Genomic DNA, 25,348 nt, shown 5'->3' on the forward strand with positions numbered 1-25,348 from the left:
CTCTTTACTGTGACATAGAGGATTCCTCTTCTTTTCTTTTTCTCTTCTCTTTCTTATGAACAGGGACAAAGAAAAAGGCATTCTTGTTGAAGCTGATCTAGAACCTGAAAGGACTCTGAAAAGGAAACTAAGAGAAGCTAAATTACAACAAATCCAGAAACAACCTTATTGAAAATTTCGAACAAGTAAAGGAGATGGTAGCCGAACCTAACAACAATAATGCAAGGAGAATGCTTGGTGACTTTACTGCACCTAATTCCAAATTACATGGAAGAAGCATCTCCATACCTGCCATTGGAGCAAACAACTTTGAGCTGAAACCTCAGCTAGTTTCTCTGATGCAGCAGAACTGTAAGTTTCATGGACTTCCATCTGAAGATCCTTTCCAGTTCTTAACTGAATTCTTGCAGATATGTGATACTGTTAAGACTAATGGAGTAGATCCTGAAGTCTACAGGCTCATGTTTTTTCCTTTTGCTGTAACAGACAGAGCTAGAGTATGGTTGGGCTCTCAACCCAAAGATAGCCTGAACTCTTGGGATAAGCTGGTCACGGCTTTCTTAACCAAGTTCTTTCCTCCTCAAAAGCTGAGCAAGCTTAGAGTGGATGTTCAAACCTTCAAACAAAAAGATGGTGAATCCCTCTATGAAGCTTGGGAAAGATACAAACAGTTGACCAAAAAGTGTCCCTCTGACATGCTTTCAGAATGGACCATCCTGGATATATTCTATGATGGTTTGTCTGAGTTTTCAAAGATGTCATTGGACACTTCTGCAGGTGGATCCATGCACCTAAAGAAAACGCCTGCAGAAGCTCAAGAACTCATTGACATGGTTGCTAATAACCAGTTTATGTACACTTCTGAGAGGAATCCTGTGAGTAATGGGATGCCTATGAAGAAGGGAGTTCTTGAAGTTGATACTCTAAATGTCATATTGGCTCAGAACAAAATATTGACTCAGCAAGTCAATATGATTTCTCAGAGTCTGAATGGAATGCAAGCTGCATCCAACAGTACTCAAGAGGCTTCTTATGCAGAAGAAGCTTATGATCCTGAAAACCCTGCAATAGCAGAGGTGAATTACTTAGGTGAACCTTATGGAAACACCTATAATCCATCATGGAGAAATCATCCAAATCTCTCATGGAAGGATCAAAGGCCTCAACAAGGCTTTAATAATGGTGGAAGAAACAGGTTTAACAAAAATAAACCTTTTCCATCATCCACTCAGCAACAGACAGAGAACTCTGAACAAAATACTTCTAATTTAGCAAATTTAGTCTCTGATCTATCTAAGGCCACTGTGAATTTCATGAATGAAACAAGGTCTTCCATTAGAAATTTGGAAGCACAAGTGGGCCAGCTGAGTAAAAGGATCACTGAAATCCCTCCTAGTACTCTCCCAAGCAATACAGAAGAGAATCCAAAAGGAGAGTGCAAGGACATTAACATAAGCACCATGGCCGAACCTGTAAGGGAAAGAGAGGACGTGAATCCCAAGGAGGAAGACCTCCTGGGACGTCTAGTGATCAATAAGGAGCTTCCCTCTGAGGAACCAAAGGACTCTAAGGCTCATCTAGAGACCATAGAGATTCCATTGAACCTCCTTATGCCATTCATGAGCTCTGATGAGTATTCCTCTTCTGAAGAGAATGAGGATGTTACTGAAGAGCAAACTGCCAAGTTTCTTAGTGCAATCATGAAGCTGAATGCCAAATTATTTGGTATTGAAACTTGGGAAGATGAACCTCCCTTGTTCACCAATGAACTAAGTGATCTGGATCAACTGACATTGCCTCAGAAGAGACAGGATCCTGGAAAGTTCATAATACCTTGTACCATAGGCACCATGATCTTTAAGGCTTTGTGTGACCTTGGTTCAAGAATAAACCTCATGCCCCTCTCTGTAATAGAGAAACTGGGAATTTATGGGGTACAAGCTGCTAAAATCTCATTAGAGATGGCAGATAATTCAAGAAAACAGGTTTATGGACAAGTAGAGGACGTGTTAGTAAAGGTTGAAGGCCTTTACATCCTTGCTGATTTCATAGTCTTAGATACTGGAAAGAAAGAGGATGAATCCATCATCCTAGGAAGACCTTTCCTAGCCACAGCAAGAGCTGTGATTGATGTGGACAATTGATCCTTCAATTAAATGAGGACAACCTTGTGTTTACAACTCAAGGATCTCTCTCTACATCCATGGAGAGGAAGCATAAAAAGCTTCTCTCAAAGCAGAGTCAAACAAAGCCCCCACAGTCAAACTCTAAGTTTGGTGTTGGGAGGCCACAACCAAACTCTAAGTTTGGTGTCAAACCCCCATATCCAAACTCTAAGTTTGGTGTTGGGAGGTCTCAACAAGCTCTGCACATCTGTGAGGCTCCATGAGAGTCCACTGTCAAGCTATTGACATTAAAGAAGTGCTTGTTGGGAGGCAACCCAATGTTTATTTATCTAATTTTATTTTTTTTCATGTTTTCTTAGGTTCATGATCATGTGGAGTCACAAAATAAACGAAAAATTTAGAAACAGAATCAAAAACAGCGGAAGAAAAATCACACCCTGGAGGAAGCACCTGTCTGGCGTTCAACGCCAGAACAGAGCATGGTTCTGGTGCTGAACGCCCAAAATGGGCAGTATCTGGGCGCTGAACGCCCAAAATGGGCAGCATCTGGGCGCTGAACGCCAGAATTGCACCCTGGAGAAGAGCTGGCGCTGAACGCCCAGAACAAGCATGGTTCTGGCGTTCAACGCCAGAAATGGGCAACAAATGGGCGTTGAACGCCCAAAATGGGCACCAACCTGGCGCTGAACGCCCAGAGTTGTGTGCAAGGGCATTTTACATGCCTAATTTGGTGCAAGGTTGTAAATGCCTTGACACCTCAAGATCTGTGGACCTCACAGGATCATCTCAAGATCTGTGGACCCCACAGGATCCCCACCTTCCTTCCTCATAATCCTAGTTTTTTTCCACATCTTCTTCTTCATCTATTCCTTCTTCTAAGTTTGGTGTGGTAAAACAATTATGTAAAGGATCTATAGCTCAGTGGTAGAACATGTGGCTGCAAATCAAGAGATCCCTGAGATACCTCAAGGGATGCACTTCCCTCCACATAGTTATTGGAAGCAACTGAGGATAGAAATACCAAAAATCACTAGGAATCAAGCCACAAAGGCAAGGAAGAGACATAGAAGAGCTCAAGAACATCATTGGTTCCTCAAGAAGGAAACGCCATCATCACTAAGGTGGACTCATTCCTTGTTCTTACTTTCTCTGTTTTTCGTTTTCTATGTTAAGTGCTTATCCATGTTTGTGTCTTCATTACATGATCATTAGTAGTTAGTAACCATGTCTTAAAAGTTATGAATGTCCTATGAATCCATCACCTCTCTTAAATGAAAAATGTTTTAATTCAAAAGAACAAGAAGTACATGAGTTTCGAATTTATCCTTGAACTTAGTTTAATTATATTGATGTGGTGACAATGCTTCTTGTTTTCTGAATGAATGCTTGAACAGTGCATATGTCTTTTGAAGTTGTTGTTTAAGAATGTTAAATATGTTGGCTCTTGAAAGAATGATGACAAGGAGACATGTTATTTGATAATCTGAAAAATCATAAAAATGATTCTTGAAGCAAGAAAAAGCAGCAAAGAACAAAGCTTGCAGAAAAAAAAATAGGCGAAAAAAATAGAAAGAAAAAGAAAAAGCAAGCAGAAAAAGCCAAAAGCTCTTAAAACCAAGAGGCAAGAGCAAAAAGCTAATAACCCTTAAAACCAAAAGGCAAGGGCAAATAAAAAGGATCCCAAGGCTTTGAGCATCAGTGGATAGGAGGGCCTAAAGGAATAAAATCCTGGCCTAAGCGGCTAAACCAAGCTGTCCCTAACCATGTGCTTGTGGCGTGTAGGTGTCAAGTGAAAACTTGAGACTGAGCGGTTAAAGTCAAGGTCCAAAGAAAAAAAAAGAGTGTGCTTAAGAACCCTGGACACCTCTAATTGGGGACTTTAGCAAAGCTGAGTCACAATCTGAAAAGGTTCACCCAATTATGTGTCTGTGACATTTATGTATCCGGTGGTAATACTGGAAAACAAAGTGCTTAGGGCACGACCAAGACTCATAAAGAAGCTGTGTTCAAGAATCATCATACTGAACTAGGAGAATCAATAACACTATCTGAACTCTGAGTTCCTATAGATGCCAATCATTCTGAACCTCAATGGATAAAGTGAGATGCCAAAACTATTCAAGAGGCAAAAAGCTATAAGTCCCGCTCATTTGATTGGAGCTATGTTTCATTGATAGTTTGAAATTTATAGTATATTCTCTTCTTTTTATCCTATTTGATTTTCAGTTGCTTGGGGACAAGCAACAATTTAAGTTTGGTGTTGTGATGAGCGGATAATTTATACGCTTTTTGGCATTGTTTTTAGTATGTTTTTAGTAGGATCTAGTTACTTTTAGGGATATTTTCATTAGTTTTTATGTTAAATTCACATTTCTGGACTTTACTATGAGTTTGTGTGTTTTTTTTGTGATTTCTGGTATTTTCTGGCTGAAATTGAGGGACTTGAGCAAAAATCAGATTAAGAGGTTGAAGAAGGACTGCTGATGCTGTTGGATTCTGACCTCCCTGCACTCAAAATGGATTTTCTGGAGCTACAGAACTCAAATTGGCGCGCTTCCAATTGCGTTGGAAAGTAGACATCCAGGGCTTTCCAGAAATATATAATAGTCCATACTTTGCCCGAGTTTAGATGACGCAAACCGGCGTTCAACGGCAGCTCTCTGCCCAGTTCTGGCGTCCAGCGCCAGAAACAAGTTGCAAAGTGGAGTTCAACGCCCAAAATGGCACAAAAGCTGGCGTTCAACTCCAAGAATGACCTCTCCACGTGTAAACTTCAAGCTCAGCCCAAGCACACACCAAGTGGGCCCCGAAAGTGGATTTATGCATCAATTACTTACTTCTGTAAACCCTAGTAGCTAGTTTATTATAAATAGGACATTTTACTATTGTATTTGATATCTTTGGTCTCAGTTTTAATCCATTGTTCATCTTAGGAGACTATTGATCACATTTTGAGGGCTGGCCTCTCGGCCATGCCTGGACCTTTCACTTATGTATTTCCAACGGTAGAGTTTCTGCACTCCATAGATTAAGGTGTGGAGCTCTGCTGTTCCTCAAAGATTAATGCAAAGTACTACTATTTTCTATTCAACTCATCTTATTTTGCTTCTAAGATATTCATTCGTACTTCAACCTGAATGTGATGAACGTGACAATCATCATCATTCCCTATGAACGCGTGCCTGACAACCACTTTTGTTCTATATTAGATTGAATGAGTATCTCTTAGATCTCTTAATTAGAATCTTCGTGGTGTAAGCTAGAATGATGGCGGCATTCAAGAGAATCCGGAAAGTCTAAACCTTGTCTGTGGTATTCCAAGTAGGATTCAATGATTGAATGACTGTGACGAGCTTCAAACTCGCAATTGCTGGGCGTAGTGACAGATGCAAAAGGATAATAAATCTTATTCCAACATGATCGAGAACCGACAGATGAATAGCCGTTCCGTGACAGGGTGCGTTGACCATATTCACTGAGAGGATAGGATGTAACCATTGACAAGGGTGATGCCTCCAGACGATTAGCCGTGCCGTGACAAGGCATTTGGATCATTTTCCCGAGAGAAGACCGAAAGTAGCCATTGACAATGGTGATGCATTACATAAAGCCAGCCATGGAAAGAAGTAAGACTGATTGGATGAAGATAGCAGGAAAGCAGAGGTTCAGAGGAACGAAAGCATCTCTATTCGCTTATCTGAAATTCTCACCAATGATTTACATAAGTATTTCTATCACTATTTTATTAAATATTTTCGAAAACCCCATTACTATTTTATATCCGCCTGACTGAGATTTACAAGGTGACCATAGCTTGCTTCATACCAACAATCTCCGTGGGATTCGACCCTTACTCACGTAAGGTATTACTTGGACGACCCAGTGCACTTGCTGGTTAGTTGTGCGAAGTTGTGAACCATGGTATTGGCATCATGTTTTTTTGGCGCCATTACCAGGGAAAGAAAGAGCGATGAATTTTACATAATCAAAGTGTAATCACAATTTCTGCGCACCATTAACTTAGTTAGCGTAGAAGCTAACGTGGATAAGGGAATGTTGAGCCAACGTTAGTGACACTCAACTTTGTCACTAACGTTGGAAATGGCTAGCATGGCCATGTTAGAAGCCACGTTAACCTAGTTAACGTAGACTCTAACGTGGGAGCTAAGGGGCACATTGGAACGTTAGTGACAATGTTAAGTGTCACTAACGTTCTCGAAGGTTGGCAAGCCTACGTTAAAAGAGCCACGTTAACTAAGTTAACGTGGACTCTAACGTAGGGAAGGGGGAGGCTTCTCAACGTTATTGGAAAAGTTGAGTCCCAATAACGTGCGCGAAGGACAAAGAGGCAACGTTAGTGGCAACGTTTGTGCCACTAACGTTGAGGTTAACGTGGCTCTTACTTGGGTAAGGAGCGTTAGTGAAAAAGTTGAATGTCACTAACGTTCTCGAACCCATATTTTCACTGAACGTTAACACCACTAACGTCCTGAGCTAAAGTCTCTGCCCACTTCACACTTTCTCTCTGCAAGTAAAGCCAAGCCCAATGAAGAAGATAACTGCTTCAAACTCAAGATCCAAAGGCCCAGACCCAAGACTTGAAGAACCAACTAGAAGAGTAGAAGAGTAGTATATATAGGAGTAGCTTTGAATTATTTGAGAAGTTGGAAAATAGAGGGAGCCTCTGGGCATAGAATTACTCTCTGTATTTACTTTCTCTGCACTTCTAGTATCATCATGTATTCTCCATCTTTGTTTTCATTTTCCAGAGCTATGAACAACTAAACCCCTTTCATTGGGTTAGGGAGCTCTGTTGTAATTTGATGGATCAATACTAGTTTTCATTATTCTTCTTCTATCTTTTCTCTTGATTTTACTTGAAAGCTTTCGATCTTTATCCAATTGGGTAGTTATCTTGGAAAAGAAGCTATTCATACTTGGATCTCTTCTGAACCTTGAAAGAGGAATGAAGAGATCAAGCTAGAAATGCTTTCTCATGTTGGACCAAATTGGGTTTGGATGGATATGTAACTATAATCCTCTCAACACTTGATTTGGGAAATGCATGTGGTATAATCAGTGAGCATACTTCATCTCTTCTCATGAGCAATTGACCAAGGAATTGGCTATTGATCAAGATTTGAGAGATTGAATTACAAGAAATTGTAATTCAATCACTTAAGATTGCCAAGGAGATCAACGAGTGTATTGATTGAGGAAGAGATGAAAATAAAATTGATCCGGAGAATGCAACATCTCCTGAGCCCAATGAACTCCCCATTTCTGATCTTACCCATTCTCTTTATTTTCTGTTAATTACTTTTATGAGCAATTCCCCCATTCCCATTTACAATTCTGCAATTTACTTCATTAATTTACTTTCAGTTCTTTAATTCTAGCATTTACTTTTTCTGTCATTTACCTTCCCGCCATTTTATTTTCTGCAATTCTAAACTCAAAACCTGGATTCGCTCAACTAGAATATTCCTCTAATTAAAGTTGCTTGATCAATCAATCCTTGTGGGATTCGACCTCACTCTATTGTGAGTTTTTACTTGACGATAAATTCGGTACACCTGCCGAAGGAAATTTGTTATGAGACAAGTTTTCCGTGCATCATACATTCCATTTGAAAAGATGGATACTCCAAGATAAAGGAAGATGTCTTCGAAGGAAGAGTATCTCTGACTCCCATTCTTGAGAAAATAGGCCATCCTGGTGCATCTTGGGAGTATAGCAAAGGGAAGAATTCTGTTCCCACTAGTATTGCATACTCTGCTTTGAATGCTGAAGCTCGTATATGGCATCAAATTATGGCAGACTACATCATCCCGAGCACCCACACTACCCATGTGAGATTTGGAACTGCTTTGCTACTTTGGGATATTATGCAAGGGAAGCATATAGCCATCTTGCCCTTACTGCGCAAATCGATTTGGAAATTGATTGAGAAGAAGAATGTTAGCATTCCATTTCCATCGATGGTGATGCGTTTAGCAAATGCAGCGAGGGTAGAGAGACGACCAATGAATATAATGCTTGAGTTTCCTAGTGGCAACAAGTTCATTCCGAGGGGAGATTTGGAGAGATCAACAAAAATAATCCCCTCTAAGAGGAAGACACCCACAGCACCACCATCAAGTCTACCAACTCCATCAACTGCTTTACCTTTTCTCCGTCCTCTTCCAGATCTATTCTGCAATATCCTGCACGATATCCACCACATGGAGCATTTGGAGCACAAATGTTTTGAGTGGATAGCGGCAAAGTTAGAAGGAAGAGACCCCGGCCCGATTCCTACAGCTTCAACCGAGCTAGCTGGGGAGGAACTTGATGCAGTTGACCATCCCATTTCTGAGCCCACCAGCTGAAGGTAGCCCCCTCTTCATCCTCCCGGATCGTGAGCATGCACAGAGGACCGTACACAATTTAAGTGTGGGGAGGATCGATGACTTCAAGGAGGGTAAAAAATTCTTTCTTAAAGACACTTTGCAATGTTTCTTGTAGTAGTTTTTCTTTATTTTGAGTAGCTTTATTCCTATTGCATCTTGTTTGGTTTGTTGTTAATATTTCTTTATCGTTTATGGATATTTAGTAGTTAATATTTGCATTTTGCATGAGATGATGAATAAGTGGTGAAACACCAAGGAATTTCCATGAAAATCATTTTCTGAGGGCATACCATTGATTGAATTGAGAAAAAAATTATTTTACCGACTTGCTTGGAGTATTTTGTTTGTAGAACATGGAAAAAAGAGCTCGAACAATATACCTTGTGAGATTTGAGCTTTAATAGATGGTTGCATCTTTCAACCATAATGTTGTTCTTGTGTGCGATTGTACTCCTTTTTTATTGTGATCATTGATTTGCATGATTCTTTATGTCCTGTATTTGTGTTTGGATGCATTTAGCATAATTGAGGCCATCTTTGATGATAAACTCACTAACCTATATGGCCAACCCTTGCATTCACCTTTGTGAACCCCTTTGAGCCTATGGATCCCCTTTTGTTCTGATGATAGCACATTACTCCCCTTAAGCGAAAAACCATTGATGTCCTTAAATTACTCTTTGATTAGCTTGGGTGGATTAGTGTGTAAATTCTAAGTGTGGGGGAAATTTAGGAAGCATTGGTGATAAAGGCATAAATTCTTTGTGAAAATCTTTTGGGTAATTAGGTAATGCTCATGCATTTCATTAATTGAAACATATGCAGTCATAGTTCAATTTAAAAAAAAAACTTATGCATAACATAGTATGAATAAAAAGAGTAAATAAAGGATGCATATGCCATGTTTGAAAAGAAAATGCATGAGTGAAGTGAGATAGGAAAAAGGAAATGGGTGGGAAGGTTACATTGTTATGTGTATATAGGTGATGTAGGATTAGGTGGACATTCAAGCTAATCAAAGAACTAATTCTTTAAGTCCACTTGACCAAACTTCATCCTACTTAACCCTAGCCCCATTACATCCCTCTAAAGACCTCATGATACTTGTTATTCATGCATTAAATACTAGTTGATTGTTAGATGACTTGCAAATCTTTGAAAATCATGATAATAGGGTAATTGAGTGGTTAAACCCTAAACACTGAGCGAATTGAGTGGATACACATCCGATGAGGGGTTCGATCGCTCAAGTCCATATTTTTACACCTCATATTGTGTCTTCTTGCAAGTTCTTTGATTGGATAGTTTTAACAACTTCAATTCAACTCTTTGGACATTAATCTTAATGCATGAACTCTTTACATTGGCCCTAAAGTTTTCTTGTGATGGATTGAAATTTCATGGTTTGCTTCTACCCACTCTCATCATAGTACATATTAGTGATTAGCCTTAGGATAGTTGCATCCATTTAAGTAGTATATAGCATAAGTCATTTTCCCTTTCATCTATCTCCTTTGTATTTAGCATGAGGACATGCTAGTATTTAAGTGTGGGGGAATTGATGAATCCATATTTGATGATGAATTTTTGTTAGAATTGAATGGATTTTCATCACATAAACTCACACTTATTCCCTTGAATAGCATGCTTTTGATCTCTCCTCCCAATTTGTGCTTGATCATGAAAATATGCTCTTTTATACCTAATTGAATCTACTTTATTCTATTTGCCTTCCATTCGATGCCTTGATGTTATTGGTGAGTGCTTTCAGGTATATAAGGTAGGCATGGATTGGAGAAAATGGAAGAAGAGCAAGCAAAGTGGAGGAAGCAAGAGAAATCAAAGGAGATGAGCTCAGAGATGTGTGCGTGCGCACAGCTACCTGTGCGTATGCATAGCCACCCAAGCAGAGTGCGTGGATTGCATCGAGCGCGTCGCGCGTCCAGCCAAGCATCGCGTAGTGTGCGTACGCACGACTGCTTGTGCGTACGCACAGGCCTGGATTTCTCGCGAAGTGTGCGGACGCACGCATCTATGCGTCCGCATAGGTGTCCGCAAATGACTTCATTAAAATAGCACGTGCCTCATGATTTGGGGGCTTTGGAGGCCCATTTTTGAAGTCTTCTAGCTCATATTGGAGGGGAAAATAAAGACATAACATAGCATATCATTTTAGGAGTTTAGGAGTAGTAGTAGAAAGCTTTAGTTTAGTTTTTCTCTAAGTTTTTCATCATCTCTATTAGGGTTTATATTAGGGTTTTACATTCAAGTGCCATTTCCATTTTTGATCTTGGATTTTGCAAGCTTTCATTGTAAGTATTTTCTTGTTATTACTCTTTATAGTTACATTGTCATTACTCTTTCTTCTAATTCAAGTTATAGTTCAATTTTGCTTCTCTCTTGCAATTTCAATTTCTTGTTGATGAATTTGATGTTGGATGTTAATTATATGCTTTCTTGTGTTATTCTTGTTGATTGAGTTTCATTGTTGCTTTTAGTTTCAAGCCTTTACTCATTTTCCTCATGTTTAAGCTTTTTGCCTACCAAGTGTTTGACATAATGTCAAACATAGTTTTAGGCTAAATTTTTGGCTCTTGGCTTGGGTAAAGTGAGCAATTGGGTTCCTAGAGTTGGAATGTCCAACATTTAGTTTCAATTCTTGGGTTGTTAATTGTTCTTGTTCCCACTATAGCTAATTTGTTGCTAAGGCAATTAGCAAGCAAGTTAGGATTTGTGGGTTAAGGACACTTATGCTCATTTAACTTACTTTCCGATGTCAGGGTTGATCAAGTGAGACTAATCCATCATAATTGTCATAGTTGTGGTTTCAACAAGGAAAGGACCCTTAGCTCATTCCAAGCCAAGACTCTTTTTGATGCTTTCAATCTTTTATACCTTTATATGTTGATTTCTTTTATACTTGTTTATATTGCATAGTGGGTTCTTTAATTTCTTAATTAGTTCAATCATTACAATTTTGCATGTTCTTTTATTACTTTATATGTTCATTTCTTCATTCACAAACCGTTGATCACTACAACCGGAATTGCACACTCGTTGTTCTAAAGTGCTCCTAGGGAGACGACTCGGGAGTCTAATACTCTCAGTTTTAATTTGGTTTTGCTTGTGACATATCTTGTGAATTTCCAATTTGATTGGAGAGGCCAAGTCGTCGGGTTAGGACTATACTTACAACATTAAAGAAATTCGTTTCTTTGGATAACCGAGTTCCTAACCCACATGCGAATTGACCCCTTTATCATTTTCTCTTTTCTCTGTATCTCTTTACTCTGCTCTGGTTACTCTATTTTATGTATCTCTTTACCTTCTCTGATTACTCTTTCCTCTGTATCTATATTACTCTTTTTCTCTTTATCTCTTTACTCTACTCTAGTTACTTTGTTCTCTGTGGTTCTCTACTCTGCTCTGATTTCTCTGCTTAACGTATGTATTTAAAACTTATGTAAATTTTGGTATGAATAGTTAGCCTGTCCCAAGTATAGGTTCATTAAGTCTATACTGAAATAGTTTAACTTTTCATATAATACCTAACCCTAGCCGAAACTCAAGGACTAACTATGTTGCCCTAGTTCGTTCACTAATCTTTGTCTGTTTTTCTGTCATTAAAACTTTACAGACTTTTCTTTGGTTTTTTACCTTGTCTTTAACTTTATATCTTTCCTTTATCTTTGCCTCACTAACATGTTATTACCACTCCCTATGTATTTTATAAAGGTAATTATATGATTCTGCGCTTAAAGTTGTCTTTCTAAAGCTTTTACAGAAAACTGCCTTTTCTGCATTATTTTATTATTTTTATTAAAATATTATTTTGAATTAAATATTATTGTTTAATATTTTATTATTATTTATTATTTTACCATTAAATTTTTTAAAATTACCCCTCTTTAACTTTTAACCTTTAAAATTCACTTTTTACCACCCGTAACTTTTAATATTTCTACTTTAACCACCTTAACTTTTGGAAATTACCAAATAACCCCCTAAACACCAAAAATTTTACTTCCTTGCCCTTTTAAAGATCTAAAGCCTGTTCCTCAATGTTCTTCATCACACTCAAAGTGTTCTTCGTGTTCTTCATAAATTCTTCAGGTTTTTTCTCTGTTTTTACCCGTTTTTCAATCTTTTCAGTAACCGATTTTTTACCAAAATTCATAATAAAATTGTAGCCGTCAAAGCCCCTTATTTCCTACTTGATTTTAACACAAATTGAACCCCAATTTAAAGTTTAGGGTTCGTTTTTCCAGTTGCACTCAAGAACATGTTTCATAGCTTGAATATCATCAAATTTCATCAAAATTTCAACAAGCTTTAACCAAGAATAACTCATATAAGCTATCAATTTCAAGCATATTCAAACCATATCATAATCACAAATCTCAAACATAATTAATAAAGATTAATTTTACCAAACCCTACCTGGTTTTGCTACTCCAAAATCGGTTATATTTTCAGGTGGTCCTTAAGCACTTTTTCCTCCCAAATCACATTAAGAACAACTTTAAATCCAAAAACCCTTAACTAACCGAATCTCTCTCAGAATGTTAGGAAGGGATTTATCACCTTAGGCTTACTGGAAATTAACGTTTCTTGGCCCTCAAGTCAAGTTAAGCATGATTCCTAAGGAAGAACATCAAGAAAAAACATGTTTAAGCATGTTTACTTGAAACCAAAGCAAAAGGGAGATGGTGCAGCCAACTCACCTTGATTCCAGCCTTGATAAGTCATATGATCATTTAGAGAAAGAAGATAGGATCATTTTGGTCGGATTTGAATTTTGATTTGAGTTTTAATTCAGCAGAAATCAAGCTTTCAAGATTAAAGTGTCATGAAAGTTTCTCTCTTTTCTCTCTTCTCATTTTCGGCCAAAGGGAGTAAATGACCAGCCTTGGAGTGTCTTGGGGGTGTAAGGAGAGTTGTGATTGATTGTCTTAGAGGTGGGTTAAAATAATATTAAAATATCTCAGGTGTATAACTACTAAAACTAGATGTATCGGAACACTTGTAAAAACATCTCTAAAATTTATTTTCTGAGCTACTAGCATAAATGACACCAGTAACATATTTATTATGAGAATAGAACATGTATGATGAGGCCTTAGCATTGCTAAAGTCATCAGAGAGTGCTGGAGCTAAGCTGCACCAGTAAACTGTGAACCCGGTTAAACCGATTTCTTGTTTTTAACTAAAACTGACCAGGTAACCTTATAATATCATTCAAGCAGCTTCTAATACTAATATAATAATAATAATAATATACTATTATCTCTCTTTTCTCAAGAATTGAGTCTAGTTCATCAAACTGAGACTATTTATAGAAACCAGAATCAAAACTCCTAACCGATACGGTTCAAAAACCAGGTTCTTCGTGATTGCATTGTCGGGCTTATCTCAACTAAGGTCCTGAGTTAAAGATAATATAATGACAATGAGGATTGAGATGCTTGATGATATAGCAGAGGTTCTCCCCTTACTGATCTTCCGAAGAAATCCGTACTTTCAGAAAAGATCTCGCGTACTCGAAAATCGGGGTTGTTACATTCTACCCTCAGAAAATTTTGCCCTCAAAATTTCAGTTACCTGAGAACAGATGCGGGTAATCAGCATTCATATTGTCTTCTAGTTTCCAAGTATGCTCTTCTTTTCCTCTTGGTCCCCAAGCCACTTTGACCAAACGAGCAGTTTTACCTCTCAATTGCTTATCACTTCTTTCTACGATCTGAATCGGTAATGCTTGATATGTCAAATCGTTTTGTAACTATACTGTTTCTGGTTGTAAAACGTGACTCTCGTCGGGAATATATTTCTTAAGTTGCGAGACATGAAAAACATCATGAAGGTTTGACAGATATGGAGGAAGGGCTACTTGATAAGCTACAAGACCGACTCTTTTAAGTATTTGGAAAAGTCCTATGTATCGAGGGTTAAGCTTTTTAGTTCTAAGGGCTCTACCTATTCCAGTAGTCAGAATTACTTTTAGAAAGACATGGTCTCCCTCACTAAACTCTAAGGGTCTACATCTATTGTCGGCATAGCTCTTTTGACGGCTTTGTGCTGTTTGGATCTTCTAATGAATCCCTTTTATCTTCTCAGTAGTTTCTTGCACTATGTCTGGACCCAAGACACTAGCTTCTCCGTCGTCATTCCAACATAATGATGTCTGACATCTTCTTCCGTAGAGAGCTTCATATGGTGCCATCCCAATGCTTTGCTGGTAACTGTTGTTGTAGACAAACTGGATCAACGGCAAATACTTATCCCAATTGCCTTGGTTGTCCATCATACATGATCTTAACATGTCTTCTAACGTTTGGATTGTCCGCTCTTATTGTCCATCTGTCTAAGGGATGGTATGCTGTACTCATGTGCAATTCTATTCCCAACACTTTCTGAAAAGCTCCCCAGAATCTAGAAGTAAACCTTGGATCTCGATCGGAGAATTTTGATGAAGGTATCTCGTGCAGTCGTATGATTTCTTGAATATATACCCATGCCAGCCTTTCTAAAGTATAGTCAATTCGAATCGGAAGGAAGTGCGCCGATTTTGTCAACCTGTCCACAATCACCCAAATAGCATTATGTCATGTTGAGGTCCTTGGCAATCCCATGACAAAATCCATAGTGATCTGCTCCCATTTCCATTGAGGTATTTCCAAGGATTGCAGGGTTCCTGACGGCTTCTGATGTTCCATCTTCACCTTCTGGCAGGTTTTAGACATAGTCAGCTACCTCCTTCTTTAAGCCCCGCCACCAGAACATTTATTTTAAATCTTGATACATCTTTTTTACTCTAGGATGCATAGAGAATCTACTTTGGTGAGCTTCTGCAAGAATCTTTTGTCACAAATCTACAGAATTAGGCACACAAATTCTGTTCTTGTATCTCTAGAGACCGATACGATCTTGTTTTAAAGCTTCTAGTTCCTCTGCTCCCATCCGTCTCAGCATCGTCATCATTTTTGAATGCTGGGCTTGCGCTCACTGAATACTAACCTTGAAATCTGGTGTTATATGCAACTGCGCCAAACGAACTCCACTTGGTGTCTCAGTCATGTCCAACTTAAGGTTCTCAAATTCCGCGAGTAGCTTTTCTTCTTTTATCATCATCTAAGAGATACTCAAATTTTTTCTAGCTCAAGGCGTCTGCCACCACGTTTGCTTTCCCTGGGTGATAACTTAACTTGAAATCATAGTCCTTTAGGAACTCCATCCACCTTCGCTGTCGCATATTAAGATCCTTTTGATCAAATATATACTTTAAACTTTTGTGGTCGGAGAAAACTTCTAATTGAGCACCATACAGATAGTTTCTCCAGATCTTCAAAGCAAACACCACTGCAGCCAATTCTAAATCATGCGTCGGGTAATTCCGTTCATGAGTTCTTAACTGTCGGGAAGCATAAGCCACCACATTTTTTCTCTTGCATCAACAAACATCCAAGTCCTTTGTGAGAGGCGTCACAATATACTTCAAAAGGTTTCTGCGGGTCTGGTAGTACTAATACAGGTGTAGTTGTTAGTTTTTCCTTAAGCATCTTGAAACTTCTATCACATTCAGCCGTCCAGATAAACGAAACTTCTTTTTATGTAAGGTAAGTCAATGGTAAGGCTATCTGTGAAAATCCCTTGATGAACCTCTGATAATATCCAGCTAGTTCGAGGAAACTCCAAACTTCTGTAATGGTTGTAGGTGGTTTCCATTGCACTATTGCTTCAATTTTTGAAGGATCCACTGCGATTCCTCCCTGTGATATAACATGCCCGAAAAATGCCACCTTCTCTGTCCAGAATTTGCACTTTGATAGTTTAGCATATAACTTCCAAGTCCTCGGTATCTGCAATACAGTCGTTAGATGCTCTTCATGCTCTCTTTCTGTCTTCAAATAGGTGAGGATATCATCTATGAAAATCACTACGAATTGATCAAGGTACGGACGGAAAATACGATTCATGTAATCCATGAAAATTGCAAGAGCATTAGTTAGTCCAAACAACATAACCGTATACTCATAGTGACCATATCAAGTCCTAAATGCAGTCTTCAGTATATCTGACTCTTTCACTCGGATCTGGTGATAGTCCGATCGCAAATCAATCTTTGAGAACACAGTTGCATCATTCAACTGATCCATCAAATCATCAATCCGTGGAAGTGGATACTTGTTCTTGATAGTGACTTTATTTAGCTGTCGGTAATCCACGCAAAGCCTCATTCCACCATCCTTCTTCTTTACCAGCAATACTGGAGCTCCCAAAGGTGATGCACTAGGATGAATAAATTTCTTTCCAGGTACCTCATCCAACTGCTTCTTCAACTCTGCAAGTTCTAGTGGTGACACCCGGTACAGTGCTATAGAAATTGGTCTGGTTTCAGGCACTAGTTCAATGCTGAATTCTATCTCTTGCTGAGGAGGAAACTCAGATATGTCGTCCAGAAAAACATCAAAAAATTCCTTCACCACTCGGATTCGTTCTAGGCTTAATTCACTATCATTCGAGCTAGTCACTAACAAAACGTACCCCTCCCAATCACTCTTGTTTAAGGTAACTCTTACAGAATTTAGATATAAGGTATGGGACAAAAATTGTTTAATATCTAAACTATCAGATGGAATAACAGTAATTCTGTCAAAGCAATCAAGGAAAACATGATACTTAGATAACCAATCTAATCCTAAAATAACTTCTAAACCACATAGAGGCAAATAGATTAAATCATGAATGAAAGTTCTGTTCCTAATAGTAAATGGTACTTGCAGGCATACTAAACTGGTCAAAGCATTTTGGGATGTAGGTGTATGGATAATTAGATCAAAGTTCAACTCAGAGAAATCTAGTCCCAACTCACGAGCAACAGTTAAAGAAATAAAGCAATGCGATGCACCCGAATCATACAGTACAGTTAAAAATTGATTATTGACATAACACTGACCTTGGATCAGGGCGTCTGATTGCATAGCATCATCAGCAGTCATAGCAAACACTCGACCTTATTGTTGGGATCATACTGGATTCTGAGCAAATTCTTTTGGGCAATTCCTCGCCAAGTGTCCAGGTTCCCCACAAGTGAAACAATCGTTCATTCCTTACAGCATCCTAATCTCATGTAGCCATAGCCATGGAGATCATAACAGCTATGAGGATAGCTGTGCCTCACATCGATTCGTCATTCGGAGCTCGATTAAACTATGCCTATTCGCAGTCATTAAGATCCTATCCGCACCAAACAATCAACATTAAGGTGATCAGTCTTAATATCTCAAGTAAGACACGAACAGTCCCAAAATGAGCGCTCATAGACATTCATGCCAAATGTATCTTAAAGATACCCTAACAGCATGAGACACACAACAGAGTATGCAATGAAGCATAATCAGTCTATTCCCCAGGCTCTACCGGAAACGAACTGCTCTTATACCAAATTGTAATGACCCAACTCCCGGTATGCCATGGTCATACAAGAAGCTAAGTGTTACTAACTTGTCCTTCCTAATTATTAACTATTATTTAATATATGATCCTGTTCCTTGTTAGAGCGATGCTAATTTTACGAGTAACTTTTTTTTAATATTGTGGATGATAAGGTAAAATAAACAAGCATACATTGAGAGAAATAAAAAGGAAGCATCAAGAAACATAGAAGCACGACTGATAATATACATCATGTACACTATAACAAAATATGTAGCATTTACACAAGATCAAGTCAGTTTACATCCTCGTTAACCTACGTAGCTAATATATACACAACACTCCCAGGGCTTGGCCCATACAAAAAGCCGCTAAGCTGGCGCCGAGGCTAGCCTAACTGCTCTACAGTCCCTAGCTCTCAAGTGTACTAACACAATTGAGAGACTAACTAACAGATAATGTTAGACTAGAGTGTCATCAAAAGAATGTCCCTACTGTTGTTAGACTATGTCTACATGTGGCTGTTCGGAAAATCGTCATGAGGCTCGCCCATCTCCTCATCTTGCTCTTTCTCTATCTTAGGATCCTCCTCCTCGTCGTCATCCATAGCTACAGCTATACCCACAGATCCACTAGAAGCACTGCTTTCACTATGTACAAAACTATTCGCGAGCACAGGTCCGTTCGCGTATATCGGAGCTACCCCATTGATTGAAAGGAAATTTGATTGTTTGGTATAGAATTTCACAAATAAAATCTCGTTGCAAGTATAGTTTCTAAACCAACAAACAATCCTCGATAAAAACTTTGGTTGTCACAAGTACAAACCTCAATGAAAATTAACCGAAGTATTTAAACCTCGGGTCGTCTCACAAAGAATTGCAATGAAGTGATCAATTATTTGCTATGAAGAAATATGGGGGGTTTGATTTTCAATTGGCAAGAAAATATAATAACAAGAAAGTAAATGACAAGAATTAATAAAAGAAAGGGAAAGAACTCTTGGCTAGATATAGGTAATTGAGATCACCATCCTTGTGTACAAACCATATATTGATAATTATAAGGGACCATCCCATTTAGTCTACTCCTATGCTTGAAGTAAGTATAATGTCTACCTCTAAGCATTAAGTACATCAATTAGGCTTGATCAACTTCAATCCATAAGTGCTAACCTAGCTACTAATTAACTTAGTAGTAGGATAGAGTCAATGGTTATCAAATTGACCACATAGGGTTCGTAAATCACCAATTCAATGAGACCCAATGACTCAAGGTCACTCAATTCCCTTAGCCTAGGCCAAGAGTCAAGAAAACTACTCAAAAAGTAGAGAAAACATTTCATCAAATACCTAGAGTGCAATAAAAGTAAACATCACAAAATGTAAGAATTAACAAAACCCATAACTATCATAAGCAAGAAATCAACAATAGCAATGAAGGTAAACATAAAAGAAGACATGGAAACAAAACATTGCATTAGAAGAAATCAAAATCCAACAATGGTTCATCAACATAAAAGAGAGCAAAACAAGAAATCAACAAGAGAAATTAAGAAGATTAAGAAAATAGAACAATAAAATATAAGGAGAATTGAAATCAAAATAATAATTGAAAGATAAATTTGAGAGAGATTAACCTAACTTTATCCTAATTTCTATCATAAATCAAGAGAGATGAGAGAGCCTCTCTCTCTAGAATTCTACCGTAAAACATGATGAAAACTCAACTATGACTATTTGGTTCATTCCCCCTCCAATCCTTGGGTTCAATAGCATCAGAAATAAGTTGGATTGGGCCCAAAATGCTTTAGAATTTGTTGGCCACGAGTTTCCTTAAGTGAGTCACGCTAATCCTGCAATGCATACGCGTGGAACGACGCGTACGCGTCACCAAATGCAAGGAAACTATGGCATTTTTCAATCCAATCCTTGCCTTCTAAACCTGAAATCACTTAAAAATATATCAAGGCATCGAATGGAATTAAAGTGAATTAAATTTATCAATTTTTGGGCCTAAAAAGCATATTTTCACTCTTAAGCACAATTTAAGGAGAATTTAAAAAACCATGCTATTTCATTGAATAAATGTGAGAAAAGTTGATAAAATCCTCTAAATTAGGCATAAGATAAACTACAAAATTGGGGTTTATCACCTGTCGTCCGGTAGTGCCGGCTCATCAGGCTGTGGAAAGTAAGGGATCGGCTCTGGGGGAAAGTCCCACTCTGGTGGAATCGCAGGTACGAGTCACCAGCTAACTCGGGCTCATCAAGAATGATAGGCTCAGGTGCCGCCTCATTCAAGGGTTGAGCTAGTATAGGATTTCCGGGATCATTAGGAAAAGGATGTCCAGGTGCGTCAGGGTGTAACCAGGATAAGGGAAAGTCATAAGGAGCACCGAGGTCAAAAAGCGGGATAGACAGAGGATGTTGAAAAGCTCGATTTGGTAACGCATGTCGTCTAATACGAGGCTCCAATCCCATAATGAAGTAACTGTGATATACTGGATCCTCGTAGACATGAGGGTCCTCGAACTCATAGAATATCACGCCCGTCTCCATCTGAAGGGGGGGAAGGGAGAGAAGGGGGTAAGAACTGGGGAGTTCTTAGTAGGGCCGGGGTTATTAGTTACATTTCGTTTATTTGGTGTCGATTAGCAGATGAATAATAGGATAGAAAAGCAGTAAACAGAAGATAAAGATAGATAGAGAAAGTAGAGACAACAGAAAGCAGAACACAAACAAATGAATGCAAGAAAATAAAACACAAACATAGCATACAAGCAGACAAACATAAAGTAATGGATCACACACAGAAAGGAATGCAACAGAGAATGATGTGCAGACAAGAATGATGCATGTCTAGCCCTAGCGCAGGCCGTGAACTCATGTGTCGGTTGGCTGCCCGCAATCCCGACATTTATCCGGTCACGAGTAATCCCGATTTCCCGGATACGATTTTCTGTTCCTAAATAAATGAGCATATAATAATAGCCGCTCATTTGAGACAGCCTCTTCTTACTGCAGGAAAATATATATATACTCTGCTCTGGGGAAGTGAAAAATGGTTGTAGGTAACTTAGTTTCCCTACAGAAGCTTTGGGTTGCATTAAGCAACTAATATATATTTATATAAATGTAGCTCTAGGTTGCATCAAGCAACTAATATATATATATACAATATTACTTTTCTCTTTATATCTCTTTACTCTGCTCTGGTTACTCCGTTCTCTGTATCTTTTTACTTTTCTCTGATTACTCTTTCTTCTGTATCTATATTACTCTTTTTCTCTTTATCTCTTTACTCTACTCTAGTTACTTTGTTCTTTGTGTTTCTCTACTCTACTCTGATTTCTCTGCTTAACGTATATATTTAAAGCTTATGCAAATTTCAGTATGAATAGTAAGCCTGTTCCAAGTATAGGTTAATTAAGTCTATGTTGAAATTGTTTAAATTTTCATATAATACTGATTAGCGGATAATTTATATGCTTTTTGGCATTATTTTTACTTAGTTTTTAGTATGTTTTAGTTACTTTTTATTATATTTTTATTAGTTTTTACGCAAAAATCACTTTTTTGGACTTTACTATGAGTTTTTGTGTTTTTCTATAATTTCAGGTATTTTCTGGCTGAAATTGAGGGACCTGAGCAAAAATCTGATTCAGAGGCTAAGAAAGGACTGCAGATGCTGCTAGATTCTGACCTCCCTGCACTCAAACGCATTTTTCTGGAGCTACAGAAGTCCAATTTGTGCGTTCTCAATTGGGCTAGAAAGATAACATCTTGGGCTTTCCAGAAATATATAATAGTCCATACTTTGCTCGAGATTTGATGGCCCAAACTGGAGTTCAACGCCAGCCAGAAACCCTTTTTTGGCGTAAAACGCCAGAACTGGCACCAGAACTGGAGTGAAACACCCAAACTGGCATCCAAGCTGGCATTTAACTCTAGAAAAGGCCTATGCACGTGTAAAGCTCAATGCTCAATCCGAGCACACACCAAGTGGGCCCCGAAAGTGGATTTCTGCACTCTCTGTACTTAGTTACTCAAGTTCTGTAATCCTTAGTAACTAGTTTAGTATAAATACTAGTCTTTTCTATTGTATTCAGAGAATCTTATGCCACTTTTCACATTTGGAGGCTAGCTATTCGGCCATGCCTAGACCTTTTTCTCTTATGTATTTTTCTACGATGGAGTTTATACACCTCATAGATTAAGGTGCGGAGCTCTAATGTTCTTCATGAATTAATGCAAGTACTATTGTTTCTCTTTCAATTCACGCTTACTTCTTCTCCAAGATATACTCTTGTACTTAATTTAGTTAAGTCAGAATAAAAGGGTGACCCATGACAATCACCCACTATCTTCGTTACTCGCTTAGCCAAGATCCGCGTGCCTGACAACCACAAGCGGTCTACATGATGTTCAACGTAGTCATTGGACGACAGCCGGAGTATAGTGTAACACCCTTACTTTTAATACCTCATGATCATATTAAAAGTTCAGGCGTTACTTGTCTCTAAGTCATTAATTTAATATTATAATTATTTAATATTGAGCCTTCGCGGTTATAAACTGAATCCTTAGTTACGAAAATTGAAAAGTCTTTACTTTAGTTCACTTAACACCCAAATATATTCACATAATAATAAATACATAAACTTTTTTTAAATACAAGTTCTGCCTCTCAAAAAGAAACTCAAAGTGACAATTGACGAGAGGTAAAACCTTGAACAAACTAACAAACAAAAAGTACAACATTTACATAAAGCTTGTAGATCGATCGCGGCTTCGCGCCAAAACTTCCTGAACCTGCCATTGAAAAAGAAAGTCTGTAGGGGGGCGAGAACCTAACCACACGGTCTCACCACGAGGTTTCAAAATTGTCATAAGAAGATATTTAATAAGAAAATCCTTTTCGAACTCAGTGATTAGCGTTGCCTTATGAATCTTTTAAAAACCGTCAGTTAACCATCCAAAAAATTTCAAAGCTCTTTTTTTTAAAAAAAGAAATCAGATAAGTATACAGAAATAAAAAACTTACTTTTTTTTATAAAAGAATCTTAAAAGTCTTCTAACAGTATGAATGACCAATCTGTTCCAAGCATAGGTTCATTAAGTCTATGCTGAACCAACTTGGTCTTTCATACTTTATTAGTAACTCAATCAGAAACCAATCACAGCTTTCAGCCCATCACATAATCAATCAACTCAATCATCATCTCATCACCAATAATTTCGAAAGCACCACATCAGAATAAACACAGGCAAAACAGACAAGGAAAACACAGGTATAGATAGCAGTTACAGCAAATAGCTCAGATGGCAGTTAATAACAATTTAGTAATTAGGCAAACCCAAACAAATTCAAACTCAAGCAAAGCATACAAGTGCATATGATGAATGCCTATCCTATGGCTGTTGATATCAACTGTCGGTTACGTAGCCGTTCCGACATGTTCTCAAGCTCAAAAATACACCATGAGAAAAATCCCCAAGCTGACATGGGAAAAGAATGCCCCAAGCTCAATAATATCCATGGGACGAATCCCAAGCTGACATAGGGAGAAGAGACCACACCCCAAGCTGACATGGGAAAAACAATACCCCAAGCTGACATGGGGGAAATAATACCCCAAGCCCCAAGCTAAATAGTAACCACGGGAAAAATCCCGGCTGACATGAGGGCAACGCCCCAAGCTCAATATATTCAATAATTTTTCATAATTATCATTTTCATTTCCGATACTAATTCATATCTCATTGTCATTCAATTATTCAAAAATCATACTCAAAAATCCATCTTCATTCTCATACTCATTCTCATCTTACCACTTATTACTTTCTTCAATAATTCAGATTCAAAATATAGCTTATTCATTTCTAAATAAATCAAACTCCAAAACGTAACGCTTTTCTTAACAGCAACAAAAATCAACTTATAAAATCCTTAAAAATCTAAATCTTTTTAAATGACCATTTCAATAAAATCTCTCATTTTTATAGAAATTTGGGCAGCATCTCCTCTAAAATTCGGATTATGCCACCCTTATGGATCCCATCAAATCACATTTTCCAACCCATTTTCAACTGACTTCAAATATCAATCCTTTCCAAAATCGAACAAAATTCTAGTTTTGAATCTTTCTAAAATCAAACATTTCCAAAATTAAACTAAATTCCAACATTAAATCTCTCCCAGTAGTTCAACAAAGATCAACTTAACAAGCCAAAACAGCAAATTAGAATAACCAGCTTCCTCAATAATTCAATAAATCAATCGAATAAATATTCACAGCCATCCAAACAGTTCAATTCAATTCATAAGACTCACGTAATCATAAAAAAATACTTTTCATGCTATTATCGACTTATAACAATTTTTGAAAGTAAAATAAATTTAAGAAAATGCCCCAACCTCGATAAGTTGAAATCATAACCCAAACGCGTTGATTGACTCTTTTCGCTCAGCCCGAAATCAACGGCAACTTAGGCCTCAGCCCTTGATCTCTTTCACAACAAACACGGCAACTTAAAAGCGACATGCAACGCTCAGAACGACCTGTAATAAGAAAACAAAACAGCGGCGGTTGTTGAATCGGTTTGGCGAGAGCCTTGGCATCCACTTCAAGCAACAGCGGTGAGCCAAAACCCCAGTGACGGTGACTGTAATAACCACGCGGCGTCAAAAACCATTCCTGGAATCCAGAAGAACAGAAACCAGCTTAAAACCCTTACCGACAATGGCGGTGGCGGTTCCTGGGACGGTAGCTTCCAACGGTGACTGTGGTGGACATGAACAGCGATGGTGGCAGCTGGCGTTTCCTGGCAGCAGAGGCTCGGCCACGGCAGCGCCGCTTCCAACAACAGCGGCGATGGAGTACGTGATGGCGGCGCCTCCTCTTTCCTCCACATGACCCAAACGGCGGTACGAACAGCAGCAGCGGTGGTGAGCTTTATGGACGGCGACCCGCAGCCTCCTCGGTCGGTGGCACGACGACATGGGATGGTGGCGAGCTGGATGACGGCGGCTCCCTCTCTTCTTCCCTTTTTTTTCTCTCTTTCCTTCATTCTTTTTCTTTGTTCTTTCAGGTTGTGTGTGTTGTGTTAAGTGTGTGTGTAGTTACCGTGGGTGAGGGTGGGGTGCGGAGTGTGTGTGTTAGTGTGGGTAAGGGTAGAAAATTAGGTTTAGATAAAATTAGGTTTAGGTTAGATATTTTTATTAAAATGTTAGGTGTAGTAGTATAATTTTATAAAATAAATAAAAAGATGGGATAATAATTAAAAATCAAATTAAATATAAAGTATCTATCTTTGAAATATCTGTTAATTACAAATTTGTAAATTAGTTTCAATTAAATGCTAATTAAATAAAAATTGGAGATAAATAAATTAA

At 38.3% G+C, this 25,348-nt stretch overlaps 1 non-coding gene across 1 annotated transcript; it reads right to left on the minus strand.

Annotated features, from left to right (window-relative positions):
* Nucleotides 1-593: 593 nt before the first annotated feature.
* Nucleotides 594-701, minus strand: LOC148564993 (small nucleolar RNA R71). The gene has a single exon (XR_015884536.1). It is a non-coding gene; the product is annotated as a small nucleolar RNA R71 (small nucleolar RNA).
* Between the last annotated feature and the right edge of the window lie 24,647 nt (nucleotides 702-25,348).

This window comes from Arachis ipaensis, chromosome B5 (genome assembly GCF_059453495.1).
Source record: "Arachis ipaensis isolate K30076 ecotype BB chromosome B5, ASM5945349v1, whole genome shotgun sequence".
NCBI classification, from domain to species: Eukaryota; Viridiplantae; Streptophyta; class Magnoliopsida; order Fabales; family Fabaceae; genus Arachis; species Arachis ipaensis.